Source organism: Neomonachus schauinslandi, chromosome 13 (genome assembly GCF_002201575.2).
Source record: "Neomonachus schauinslandi chromosome 13, ASM220157v2, whole genome shotgun sequence".
NCBI classification, from domain to species: Eukaryota; Metazoa; Chordata; class Mammalia; order Carnivora; family Phocidae; genus Neomonachus; species Neomonachus schauinslandi.
Genome location: NC_058415.1, coordinates 44,789,899 through 44,804,283, shown reverse-complemented (window position 1 = coordinate 44,804,283; position 14,385 = coordinate 44,789,899). Strand labels below are relative to the sequence as shown.

Sequence of the window (14,385 nt, the reverse complement as noted above, 5' to 3'; positions counted from 1 at the left end):
AAAAAAAAAAAAAAAAAAAAAAAAAAAGTCTGTGCCCTCCCAGGTATTAACACATGTCCTGATCCCACCTGGTCCATCGCCTCAAGACTACAGAGAACAAGTTTCTGGGCCAGTCTTAAACATGAACCTCAACTTTATCAAATACTACATCCATGGCCTTAGGCTCTTTACTCAGCCTCTCCAGGCTACTTTCTCAGCAGTAAAATAGGATTGGTAGTGCTTATGGAGCTATAATATTAAATGGGATAATGCATTTAAAGCAAATGGTTCAAATGCTAAGTGCTATTGATTTGTCTCTCACCATGCATTTTCAACAGAAGCTAGCTCAAAATAAAGCACAGTAAGCAAATGACCCCACAGTATAAGCTGACTTCACTTGTTTATTGTTCTTTCTCATTGTGTATTCCATACCTATCCTCCCCTACCGAGTGAATATTTATAAAACAACAAAATGTGATGGGAAATGGCATTCAACAGACGCGGGTTCCAACCCCAGCTCACTGAGTAACTAGCTATCCTTATCCCACCCAATTGCTCCATTCCTTCCAGCTATAAACAAAGATGCTAAGGGAGATACTGCTAATTCTGCTAATACTATGAGACAGCCATGAAAGAACTCCTAGCACAGTGCCTGGTACTTCCCAGTGATACCCTGGTCTTATTCCCTTTGGCATTTGCAAGAAAGTGTGCCCATTTTTAAAATGTCCAGGTATCTGGAGACTCCTTTCCTTTTTCTCACTTGTTTATTTGGGGTTTTTCTGCTCTCCCTTCTGTGTTTCTTCAAGGTGAGCTCAGTCACTGTTGTAAACCGCCCTACAGGCTGTCAAAGCCTACTGAGGGGCGACGTTTGGAACAAACATAGTCTGGACGAGATGGGTACCTCATCCCTGGAGCGGACCTCTGGCGCTCTGCCTGGCCTCTGCCCACTGAAGAGAGTTAGGCCATCTGCAGTAACATTCAGATTGTTTTCCTAGACTTTGAACTAATTGGGAACTTGTCAGAGTGTGTAATCTGCTTCGTGCTGCCTTCTGCTCCAGCACTCTGCCAGGACCCAGCTCAGTGGCACCAGGCTGTCAGTTGGATAGAATAGATGAGTCTTTCTGGAATACCTCCTTTCTGTCAGTTAGAAGTTGATAATTTATGCCCTTTGTAATTATATCTCCCAGCTTCCAAAGGGTAAGCACTTTGAAGGCACTAAATCAATGGTTCTTAACCTTCTTAGGGTTGCACTTTCGAGAATCTCATGGAAGTTATGGATGTTTTTCCTCCTACTCCTGAAAACTTATACATATGCAAAATTTTACATTATCAAGATTTCCCACATTCCTCCCCTAAATCCAGACTGTGGACCCCAAATTCCAGCATTAAATAGTGTTTGCATTTATGGAGGTCTATATGCTTAGTATTGTTCATCAATAAGCTAATACCCAACAGCAGGCAGGAAATGAGTACTGGTGTCTGGAGCAACATTTTTTTTTTAATGAACCAAATGATTGGTGACCTGCTCTCATGGTGGGATAGGTAGAGAAGGGAGGAAGTAAAATGGATATTTTTAAATTAAGTTTTTATCTTAATTCCCATATAGTTATCATACAGTGCTATATTAGTTTCAGGTAACAATACAGTGATTCAACACTTCCACGAATCACCCAGTGCTCACTGGGACAAGTGCCCTCCTTAATCCCCATCACCTATTTCAACCCACGCCCCACCCACCTCCCCTCTGGTCTCCACCAGTTTGTTCTCTATTGTTAAGAATCTGTTTTTAGGTGTGTGTATGTGTGTGTATCTCTCTCTCTCTTTTTTCCTTTGCTAACTTGTTTTGTTTCTTAAATTCCACATATGAGTGAAATCATATGGTATTTGTCTCTCTCTGACTTATAAAAAGGATATTTTGTTTTACGTATGCTTAACTAACTTAGGAGACAAAAGTGTAAATAGAAACATATTTGATCATGTTGTCAAAAAAAAACAACACATTGAGTAGTGTTATTCTGCCAACGCGACATCACCTATGACGTGCATACAAAATGCACACACACGGTATTATTATGTAGGATAATGCCCAGATCCTCAGAAGATCACATGTGAAATGTGTAGGGGTGAAGATTGCATGACATCTTCAGCTTATTTTAGAATGATCCAGAAAAAAATATATATAGACATATATTGATAAAGCAAATACAGAAAATGTTAATAGTTACTGAATCTAAGCAGTAGGAATATGGCTTTTCATTGTATTTTTCTTAAAACTTTTCTTTTGTTTGAAATCTTTTGTTATAAAAACATAGTGAATAGATACATTATTTTGAGAAAAATTTTAGTAAAAGCACAGTCTTTCACTTTCAGAGTGGATTTTCTTCCATCAGTTGATGAGCATCATTTTCTCTTCAGTCCAGTATATTTTTCATTGTGGTTTAGAATCCTGCCCAGAGATGTCCAGTGTTTCTACTATAATTTAGTAAATAATAAACTTCCAATGATGATATATCATACTTTACACAGCATTATGTGATTATTATGAGCAGTTAAGAAGCTCTCCAGGCAGTAACTCGTGTAGTAGAACCTGCTACAAAATGACGTGTGTAGAACTATTTTGAGAAGTTCCTAATGGTTAAAACCAAGGCTTCAGAGCCAGCAGTAGTTACAAAGAAAGCTGCTTCTACAAGATATTCCCCATGTCATCATTCCCTAATTCTGCAGCAGATTTTTAATTCTAGCGCTGAAAATAGTGCTGAATATTTGGCCAAGAAGATGGTACTAATCATAGTATCCATACCTCCTGGCTCCATTTGACTGTAATGCAGTTAGGATTCCCAGAGCCTATCTTTTCCATTTCTGTTGCAGCAAGGCTACATCTGTTTTCAATAGTACACAATTTCCGCTTTGCTATTGACAGATAACAGATAAGATATGCCCTAGGAGACCACAGCCACTATCTGGAACCAGAAATTTTATTTTAAGGCCTGAACTTTCCAACATCATTAGTCCATTACTATTTCACCAGCAAAAATAGAGCCCTGTCTTCCCTTAATGGCAGACCTCAGTTTCATCTCTCTTTTTCTGTTTATACTTTGTTTTTATGTGATTAGAAGGATGCATGATGTTTGAAAATACTTTTAAAACCATGTACTTTTTGTTCAAAGAAAAGTTAAGGATTAAAGCTCTCGATTTCCCTAAAAAGTTTTATGAAGATTAGATGGCTTCCACTTACTGAATAAATTTCCTTCTATCCTGCCTGGAAGGTGAATTCAGAGGGTGTTTTATGTTTACTTAGAGAATGCAAAGAGAGTAGTGCCTTGGACCCAGGCAAGTAAGTACATGAAAAATGTTCAACACCATAAACCGTTAGAGAAATGCACATTAAAATCACAATGAGATATCATTGTGCCTCTTAGAATGGCTAAAATAAATAATGACAATACCAAATGCTGGCAAGAAAGCAAAAGAGCTGGATCATTCATACGTTGTCGGTGAGAATATAAAATGGTATAGCCACTCGGGAAAATAGTTTGGCAGTTTTTTTCTAAAACTAAAAATGGTCTTATGACCCGGAAATTGTATTCTTGGGCATGTATCCCAGAGAAATGAAACTTATTTTTATGCAGACATTTGTACATCAGTGTTTGTAGTTTTTTTTTTTTAAGATTTTATTTATTCATTCATTAGAGACAGAGAGAGAGAGGCAGAGGGAGAAGCAGGCTCCCAAGGAGCAGGGAGCCCGATGCGGGACTCAATCCCAGGACCCTGAGATCACATGACCCGAGCCGAAGGCAGACGCTTAACCATCTGAGCCACCCAGGCGCCCCAGTGTTCGTAGTTTTATTCACAATGGCCCCAAACTGGAAACTATCCAAAGGTCCTTCAATGGGAGGATGTGGTACGTCCATACCATAGAATACGACTCAACAGTAAAAAAGGAACAAACTCTTGATACATGCAGCAGCTTGGATGAACTTCAAGGAAGTTGTACCGAGTGGGAAAAGCCAGTCTCAAAAAGATACATTCTGCATGATCCCACTTATATAAAATCATGAAATAATTTAGATGAATAACAGATCAGTGGTTAGGGATGAGGAGAGGGGGTGGGTAGAGATATAAAGGGGTAGCACAAGGCAAGCTTGTGGTAATGATACAGTAAACTATCTCAGTTGCATCAGTGGTTACATGAAGCTACACATGTGATTAAATTGCATAGGGTGACACACACACCATACACAATCACAAGGAAATGCACATATAACTGGTGAAATCTGAATGAACTCCATTGATTATACCAAAGTCAACTTCTTGGCTGTGATATTGAACTATAGTTAATATGAGATATTATCTCGGCGGCGGGGGGGGGAGACTAGTTAAGCATGCATAGGACTGCCCTGTACATTTTTTTTTTTTTTGCAACTACAATCGGTTGTGTTAATCTGTAATTATCTGTTAATCTGTAATTATTTCAAAGTGAAAAGTTTGTTTTTTTTTTAAGTGCTTCCTATTAGTTTCTACCTAGGATTGTGATGAAGATGAGCATTTAGCACAGTATCTCAGCGTAGTTAATGCTCAGCAAAAGTCAGCAGGGGTTTTATATATGAACTCTGCTGTTGCTACTTAATTGGAAGACTATGTTTGAGAAGAGAGATTTAAACTAGAATATAAGTTCCACAAGAGCAAGGATTTGGGCTGTTTGATTCCCTGTTGTATCCCCATACGTAGAACAGTTCAGCACATAAAAATAAGTGGTCATTAAGTATGTGTTGGAGACTGAATGAGTGATTTTGAAGATACCATGAAGGAAAATATGTGGCAAATGGAGCAAGAGGGAATAACTTGGACACAAATAAAAGATCTAAAATGGCAATTTGCCAGGTCTGCCTTCTGGATAGGAAAGGTAAGTGAGCCAAGAAGATGTTGAGGATAAATTTGAACCTCAATGTGACTCTCACTTCCCTCGATTGCAATAGTCTTAGGGGGACAATTTAGAATTTAACCATCTTCATGTCAAGCCCATTGGTGACTTCTAGTCCTCACCATGCACTCTACTTTTCTGGGGTGCCCAGGTATATCATGGTCCTTGCCCAATGGATCTGTTCCTTAATGCCTTGTTCTATTCAGTGCTTCCACCAGCTAAAAGATCACTACTACCGCACTCTCCTCTGCCATTAGTAGGACAGGTGCACCTGTATTGGACCACCAAAAGGAAGACTGGCTCTCTCAGGTTAAAGGACCCATGCAATAGTGACTGGGCACATGGTCCCAGGGACTAAGCCAAAGAATTTGTAGCTGATACCACTCTCTATTAGTCAAAATAGTTTCTGCTGACCCTAGTCTTAGCCCCAACACTGGATCCAGGCCCCTCAATTCTTTTCCCTCTCAGAATGAGTTTCCTGCCTATTTGATCATCCTCCTTCCTTGCAAAGCCCTAGACCCACCTCTTTGTAACTGTCAATCAAGACATCAGTGTTCAGTGTTGCAAAGATACCTATGTTCAAGAGGTTGACAATCCCAGCCAAGCAAACAAAATGGCAAACACTGGCAATCAGGAATAAGTGTGAAATGCCAATTTTAAAATAGGAGTTCAAAGAAGGGAGGTTTTATATTGTTACATTTTCACAAGAATGAGGAAATAGAGGCCTGGTCAGTGTATACATCTCAGATACATGGGAGGAAAATAAATCAAGAAACAGTGGGTCATTAGCAGTATCAAATGGTAAGAGAACAGTGACATAGTTCCATGTTGGGCTGAAAAGAAGCCATTTGCCTCCAACTTTGTTATATTTGAGCATATAGGCTCATTAAAAAATATATCTAATTTCACTTATTTATTTATTTTTATTTTATTATGTTATGTTAATCACCATACACTACATTATTAGTTTTTGATGTAGTGTTCCATGATTCATCATTTGCATATAACACCCAGTGCTCCATGCAGAACATGCCCGCTTTAATACCTATCACCAGGCTTATTTATTTTTAAACATGCATCTAGCACCACTGTGCTAGGTACTATGAAATAATATAAAATGGGGAAAAATGGTCTCTGCCCTCAGAAGGGTGTTCAGTAATGGGAAAGAGAGAAATGAGACAAATAATATAAAAGAACAAACTAGGAAGCAAATAGGGAGATACAGTAAGTGTGAATAAAATATGGATGTAGCCAAGCAGTGTCCCAAATGAATGCCATTACTGTCCCATCTCTGTGACATGAATGATCTTAGTTCCCTCCTGGGCTCTCTTGGGAACAAGAGAGCAGATCAAGAAATGGGACCAATTCTCAATATCAGTACATTTTTGACAGGAAATGTTGTATGCTTCATATTTGTGCCCTTTATTGTTTTACCCAAAGTTTAATTACATTTTCATTTGTATTATTAAATATTTAAGTTGGGTTTACGTGATACACATTTCCTTCCTGGGAATTCCAAAACCAAGGTCAGCAAATCTGGCATCTCTCATTTTCTACACACGTGGAAATTGTATCACGTCCTGTAGGAGCCAGGTGCTGATATGGTGAAAGTGAACTTTCTAGATCACAAATTAAAATGTGGTGGAGAATCAATATGTTATATTAATGAGGTTACACTGTATCTAGGAGATCATAAAAGTGAAAAGTTACATATACCAAAATCATAAAGTTACATTCAAATTACAGTCTTTTGTTCTCCTTGGAGTTCAGAGTTTCTTTTTTTTTAGTCTTAAAAATGTGAAAGTTCTTGGGCGCCTGGGTGGCTCAGTTGGTTAAGTGACTGCCTTTGGCTCAGGTCATGATCCTGGAGTCCCTGGATCGAGTCCCACATTGGGCTCCCTGCTTGGCAGGGAGTGTGCTTCTCCCTCTGACCCTCCCCACTCTCATGTGCTCTCTCTCATTCTCTCTCTCTCAAATAAATAAATAAAACCTTTAAAAAAATGTGAAAGTTCTTTTACAAAGTTTATTGCCAATAATATTGCCAAAAATTAATCACACTTCCAATTTTATCACTTTCAAGATGCACTTTAAATATTTAGTACCCTTTTCTATATGTTGGGTTTATAATTCTATAGACAGAATCGTGTTCTTTATATTCTTCATAGCCTTTGCCAGCTTCTCTTCAAACCAGAGTGGATGTTTAATGTGTGATTGATAAATTAATCATAAAGTTGTTTATAAAGGTTATGGTTAGGCCACAGTTGATTCACTTAAGTATATCCTTAAATATAACACTTAATGTTAAGTGATCTAACTACTATCCTTTCTGTCTAGTTAATTTTACAATAATAGTATATTCTGGGATGTGAGCTCTGCGAGGACACAGATTTTTTACAGTTTTGGTCACATATGTATCCCTAGAACCTGGAAGAATGCCTGGCATATAGTAAGTGTCCAGTAAATATTATCAAATAAGTATTTTTAAATGACTAAATTTTTTAATTCAAAACTTCCTATTTAGAGTCTCTCACTGATGCTTCAGACACTGAAAATGTCATCTAAATTTTTTTTGAGCTGTTCTTTCCTTGAAACAAAGAAACCACAGTAGTCCTTCAAGTGACAGAAATAAATTGAAGACTGGGCACAACTTGCTTCCAAGTCAACTAAATATAGACTAATATCATACATCCACAGTGATAAATGGGACCACAAGAGGGCCCCACTTTTCCCACCTACTGCTGAGCTATAAACTCCTTCATACAGGTCAACCTGATACATGGATAATCTAATTTGCAGAGTTACTTGAACTTATGCCATTGTGAAGGTCATAAAAAGTGCCTCCATGACCTTCAAGAGATAGAACCAATAATGAAAATTCATGATAATTATAGGTGAGTCTAAATAATAATGCTGGGAGAGACAGAGAAAATAACCTCTATTCTTGCTGCATTCCCAGGCATCCACTTTTTGTACCAAACACAAATAAAACCTGTCATTTTTCGTTCACAAAAGTCACTTAGCAATACCATTTTCTGGCCTCTATTGGAAGTTAGAGCTCATAAATAGCTTTTAATGTATACAAACTTTTTATTGTATTTGGAGTCTAGTGCCTCCAGGCTCCTTCCCACAGGCCACTGCAAGGAAAATTCCACTTCCTCGTTTCTCTGATGCTTGGGCTCTGGAGCCCAGCTGTCTGAATTCATATCCCAACTCTGCCACTGACTAGCTACATGGCCTTGAACAAATTATCCAACTTCCATCAGCCTCAGGGTCCTTATGTATTAAAGGTGGCAGGAGTGGTTATAATACCTATTTTGAGGGTACAGTGAGCTATTTATATACAAAGCACTTGGCACATAGTGAACTTGCAGTAAATGTTATCCATTATGACTGGAATCTATTTGATTTGCGGCAAATCGGTCTGTGGTTTGTCCAGCACCAGCATTTGTTGGAGTTTTCTTTAAAACTTAGACAGTTTTCCTTCAAAGAAGCAAGGCAATCCAGACTTAATATGTGAGTGCATTTGGGATTCTTTGCTAGTCAAAGGAAATTTGTGTAACTATAGCCAGAATACCACTAGCACTTTGTGTTTGATTGGCGTATCAAAACGGTTCATTAGCAATTGTGAGGATTGCTCAAGCAATACAACAAAATATATTAACAACATCTGGATTTTGGGGGGGAGATGACAGATGACAGTGATAGTTGGGTTGTTAATTCCTAAATTAAGTGAATTAACACAGGAGCTTAGTATCCTGAGTACAGAAACAGGCTGAGGCACATCCCACTTCTTTCTCTCCATTTATATAAAGAGGATTACTGTTTTTCTGTGTACCAACTTAAGTATTATTTTCTTAAAAAGAGAGAGAAGAGGGGCGCCTGGGTGGCACAGTCAGTTAAGCGTCCAACTCTTGGGTTTCAGCCTAGGTCATGATCTCTGGGTCGTGGGATCGAGCCCCGTGTGGGGCTCCTCACTCAGTGCTGACTCTGCTTGGATTCTCTCTCTCTCTCTCCTCCTCATCCCCCCAGATCTCTCTCTCTCTCTCTCTCTCTCAAAAATAAATAAATAAATCTTTTAAAATAAAGAGAGAAGAAATTAGCCATTGCTACACTTTTTACTTAATTTCCACCCCTTCTTTCCATTCCAGCGTGTTTCTTTATTTCTTATTTTTTCCAATGTGTTTATTTTTTTTAAAAAATATTTATTTATTTATTTGACAGAGAGAGAGAGATCAGAAGTAGGCAGAGCAGCAGGTAGAGGGAGAGAGAGAAGCAGTCTCCCCGCTGAGCAGAGAGCCTGATGCGAGACTTGATCCTAGAACCCTGGGATCATGACCTGAGCCGAAGGCAGACGCTTAACCGACTGAGCCACCCAGGTGCCCCCCAAGGTGTTTCTTTAAACCAGGGTTGTGAAGTGGGTATTCCTGCATCCTGGGCTGCCACCTCCAGTCCTTCATTAATCTTTGAGACTCTCACTTTCTTAACAGGCAGAGATAGTGGGATAATTACCCAGCAACCAGCGACCAGTGGTAAAAGTCATTTGAACTTACATCTCTTAGTATTACTTCTTTAGGAATTTATTTAATCCCTCCCCCCTCAATGTTTTAGAGAGTCTGCTAAGACCAAAAAGAGAGGGAGACAGTGATGATTTTGCATCTGATTAAGTGGTAAGATTTCTTTCCTTTTAGATTTTCAGGCTTGAGGCTTTTGTACCTTCTAGTCTTCCCATAGACTTTGAGGTTTATTCATCTCTTTCCAGGACAGATGTTTTGAAAGTTATTGTTTGCTACAGCTAAGTGTATTGAAAGAAAAAGGAGACATCATTTCATACAACCTTGTTAATTTCTTAAGCGAAAATCCATCATTCCCCTCCACCCAACCTTTCTAAATTCCAGGACACCATAATAGTGTCAGTTAAATATTGGATTAACATTTCTAATCACTGGCATATATGTTTTAGGTCACATTTCTGACAAAATAATGATACTTTTAAATTTGTTTTTATAGACTTTGTACAGTGCTTCTGGGTCCTTGGCACAATAAATTCTGGTGCATTTCACAGATCTAGTGAGAGATTATAGTGGCAGAAGTTGATGGATGTTCCTTGACTGTTGTAATTGCTTATCTCTGATGCCATGCCACTGTCCAGTTGTCTTTTGGTACATGACATCTTCCAGGGACCCATTCGATTATGTGATTTGCGGGTGGGCAGTTACTGGTCAGAGTGAAACAAGGACTGTGTGATCATGATAAAGTTACACTGTGTCATATTTGCCTAATGTTGATGTGTCTGAGGTGGAAGTGGGGGCCTGTATGTGAGGTAAAGTTCTGTATAAGGTCAGATCACTTTGTAGTCACGGAAATCATTGCTCAACCAGTGGTTTCTGAGGTCAAAGGAAGAGAGACAATTTAAGGGTTTATGAATGGTTCATAGTGTTAAAAATGCTTCCTGAATGGCCTATGGGTTTTTTAATGGGTGTGGGGCACTTCCGAACCACGTAGCAAATAGGTAGCAAAATTCCTATATAGAATTGGGGTTTCTACCAGGGAGAACAACAGATATTAATGGCATCCTTCCAGTTGCTCAATTTCTCGATTACTTGCAGTGATGAGGGAGGAGGCCAGTTTAAGCTAAATAAAAGGTTGAATTACAATATTTTCTTTTAAGTAGAAGATGTATTCCTTATAACCTGGCCTTGTAGATGTCCTGCTTTCATGAATGAAGAGGAGGGTCTGTGTTGATACACCAACCTGGGACCCTTGGGGATGCATTTTATGAATTCTTTTAAATATTCCTCAAGAATTTCCATGTATGTTCCCAATTGGCTTAACAAATTTTTCCTGTAGGCAGTACAGCCTTTCAACTGACCACCAGGAATTGGGTTTTCAAATTAGTACAGCCCAAATGTGTGATATTTTGGGGGGTTTAAAATCAAAGGCATTTAAACACAAAATGCATAAGAAGAATGCCAAGATTAATCCTTAAAATCCCATTAGCCTTCTTTTGAAGAAGCTGTCTTCTGTAGTGTACAGTGGATGAAAATGAACTTGTGACCTGTTCAGTGGCCCTGAAAATAAATTCACAACACTGAGGCCAACCCCAAACCCAGATAGTTAGCTAAATAATTCAGTGGTTAGAAATACTAGAGGCCTATAAGTATCGACTATACACATCTGGATCTTTTCTTTGTTATCTTCACTAGTTACTTCCAGTGTAATTAATACCCATTTGAAGTTGAATTCCTGACATAATCAGCATCCCATCACTAGGACTGCGAAGCAGCTTCACCCCATCCGTTAAGGTGAAGCTGAGTCCGATGAGCATGAGGAATTATCAGTAGATGTGGGTGAGCCTCCAAAAATGAGCAATTATGACCATATGGCACACTTCTCATTTCATTTGCAACAGGGCTATGTAAAAGGAAAGTGGAGGGGTATCTTAATGACCTCAGTTGCCATTTATGTATATAATGAAATATACATGTTGTAATCTGATACATATTCATGTCTGCAAGTTACACTTGAAAGAAAACTAATGATGTCAACTTCTGCTGACATAAAACAGTGGGAGATTTTGTAAAGGAGTCCAGACCTTGCTCTGCACTCACTTTTTTCTTTGTAGAATCTATGCACAAGGCCTTTTCCTTCCATTTATTGTGTCTTAGGATCCATCTTGCTTGTGAGAGAAAAAGGAAGTCAATGGGGCAGATCTTTTTTTCTCCCCTGCAGACCAAAAGACAGGTTTGATTTTTTTTCCTTCCTCACATATTTTCTTTAAATATGTATTTTTTTAAATCCAAACTCGTGGCTGGTTACCATTTTGCTCTCATAAAGACCACTCAGTTCTTTCCTCCTTTTCATCCTGTACCTTCATGTTCTGTAGAGCCATTGGGGTATCAATCCCAGCTCCTAATTATTTGTCTCCCATTTAGCCACAAGGTGTAAATTTGCTAACTGAAAAGGCGTGCTCTGACAGCTAATCTCGTTGTATGTCCAAAGGCTGAGCTTGCTGCACTGGATAACTTCCCTGGGGGATTGTTCTGTAAAATGTGGGACCATTTGTTGAGCTGTCTGATGTAGAAGAAGAGAAAATGAAAGGACCTGCCAGAGAGAAGTGGGGTCATACAGTGCCTTCAGAGCAAAAAAGGGAAATCAAAGAACAATTTCAGGTCCACTTCAGTCTCCAAGCACGTTCCTGGGAACTAGGGAATCAGCGATATTTTCTTATTCGTGTTTTTAGGGAAGTCTCTGAGAGAGAGCCCCAAATCAGGGGAATGGCGAATTTAGAATGCCCAAGGGCTGTGCTTAGAGATTACCACCCAGTGCAGGGGTGCGTGGGTGGCTCAGTCGGTTAAGCATCTGACTCTTGATTTCTGCTCAGGTCACAATCTCAAGGTCATGAGATCCAGCCCCTTGTCGGGCTCTGCACTGGGCGTGAAGCCTGCTTGGGATTCTCTCCCTCTCTCTCCCTCTGCCCCTCCCCCACCTCTCTCCCTCTCTAAAAAAAAAAAAAAATTACAGCCAGTGCAGAACACTTCTGTCTGGGCCTGAGACTTACAAGCTCTTCAAGGGCCCATAAAAATGTTTGGAACCAGAAGAAAAAATATATGTTGATATTGACTCTAAAATCTAAAAAAGTACTCACAAGATTTTAAATGTTTAACTGAATGTCTACAAATATTTAATATCAACTTCATTAAGTATGAGATTTAGTCTTCTTAAAAGTTACAATATAGGGCGCCTGGGTGGCTCAGTCGTTAAGCATCTGCCTTCGGCTCAGGTCATGGTCCCAGGGTCCTGGGATCGAGCCCCGCATCGGGCTCCCTCCTCGGCGGGAAGCCTGCTTCTCCCTCTCCCACTCCCCCTGCTTGTGTTCCCTCTCGCGCTGTGTCTCTCTCTCAAATAAAGAAATAAAATCTTAAAAAAAAAAAAAAAAAAAAAAAAGTTACAATATATGTGAAAACAAATTATGGATTCAGTTTCTCATGTTCCAAGATCTCAAGCATGCCAGTCATAATTAAATGAATTGCATGTAGCCAATAATTTGAAATAAAAATCATAAAAGGATTATAAGAATCCTTTCCATTTCTGTACACGGAAATGTATATTTTAGGTGGGATATGGGAGCAACTCAACGTTCATATATAAAGACGTGTGGTAGAACTGAAAAAGAGAGCCTGGGTTCATGAAGGTTCTAAAACAGCTCTGCACCATGTACTCATCTCCATATGGGATTGATTATTCCTGAAGACACTGATCACCAAAAACACTAATGGGGAGGACCAGAGGCAAGCCAGGAGCAGGGTTCCAGTTTGTTCTTGCTGTATGAACCCTTAGTGGAGGGGTAGTGACAAAGGCAGTGTGGTCTGAGCATGAGGAAAGTCACAAGGTACCTGCACATCATTGGAAAGATAACAGGATGGTGCCCTGGTTCTGCCGAAGGAGGATGCATATTAAGTTGACAAAGCAAAGCCAGCTGGGTGGGTCATGTTGGTAGAACTCCTGTGTCCCTTTTTCAGTGTTCTCTCCTAACAGATAACCAGGCTCTCAAGTGCCCTGGTGTTTTAGTCAACCTTTCTCTACTTGACAGATATTTCCATTTTTAGAATGGAAAACTTGAAGTGGTAGAGGCAGAAAAGGTGTGTTATCTGAATTCTGCATGTGATGATCTTAGTCTTCAATTCAGGGGTCCACATTCTTCAGGATTTATTTTATTCACTTTATTTATTTATTTATTTATTTATTTATTTATTTATTTATTTATGGGGTGGTGAATGTGGACGCCCTCCAAAATACTTAGAAGATGATACTTCCTTGTAATCCCAGCCCCCAACAATAACCACTAATAACGGTTTGGTGTTGATTCTTGCAGAATTTTTTCTTTACATATACTAAAGCTTTGTTCATTTATTTTCTTCTATAAAATGACATGACAAATAAGATCTTAATTTTTTTTTAATTTTTTTATTGTTATGTTAATCCCCATACATTACATCATTAGTTTTAGATGAAGTGTTCCATGATTCATTGTTTGTGCATAACACCCAGTGCTCCATGCAGAACGTGCCCTCCTCAATACCCATCACCAGGCTAACCCATCCTCCCACCCCCCTCCCCTCTAGAACCCTCAGTTTGTTTCTCAGAAGGACCTTAATTTGTGTCACTTGAACAGTATATTTTAGATACTTTTGCATGTCAGTACATGTGTACTTACCTCGTTTATTTTAATGACCCCATGGGATTCCACTGCATGGATGGGCCATAGTGGATTGAACTGCCCTCCATTGCTGGGCATTTGGGATGGCCATTCAACTTTTTGAGTGTCCAGGAGAATGTACCATGGGCCTAAATAAACCATTATATATTGGTTAGTAATCTATACTGTTGGCCCCCTGTGTTGGTTCCTCCCTGCCCAGAAGCAGAAAGAACCAAATCTTTCCTTATACTGATGCTTGTTATTAAATGTAAAACCGACATGGGACTTG

At 39.2% G+C, this 14,385-nt stretch overlaps 1 protein-coding gene across 2 annotated transcripts in view; it reads left to right on the top strand.

The window, feature by feature from the left end:
• SLC24A2 (solute carrier family 24 member 2) overlaps positions 1 to 14,385 on the top strand; it is a 244,830-nt gene that overhangs the window by 130,913 nt on the left and 99,532 nt on the right. The window lies entirely within an intron of this gene.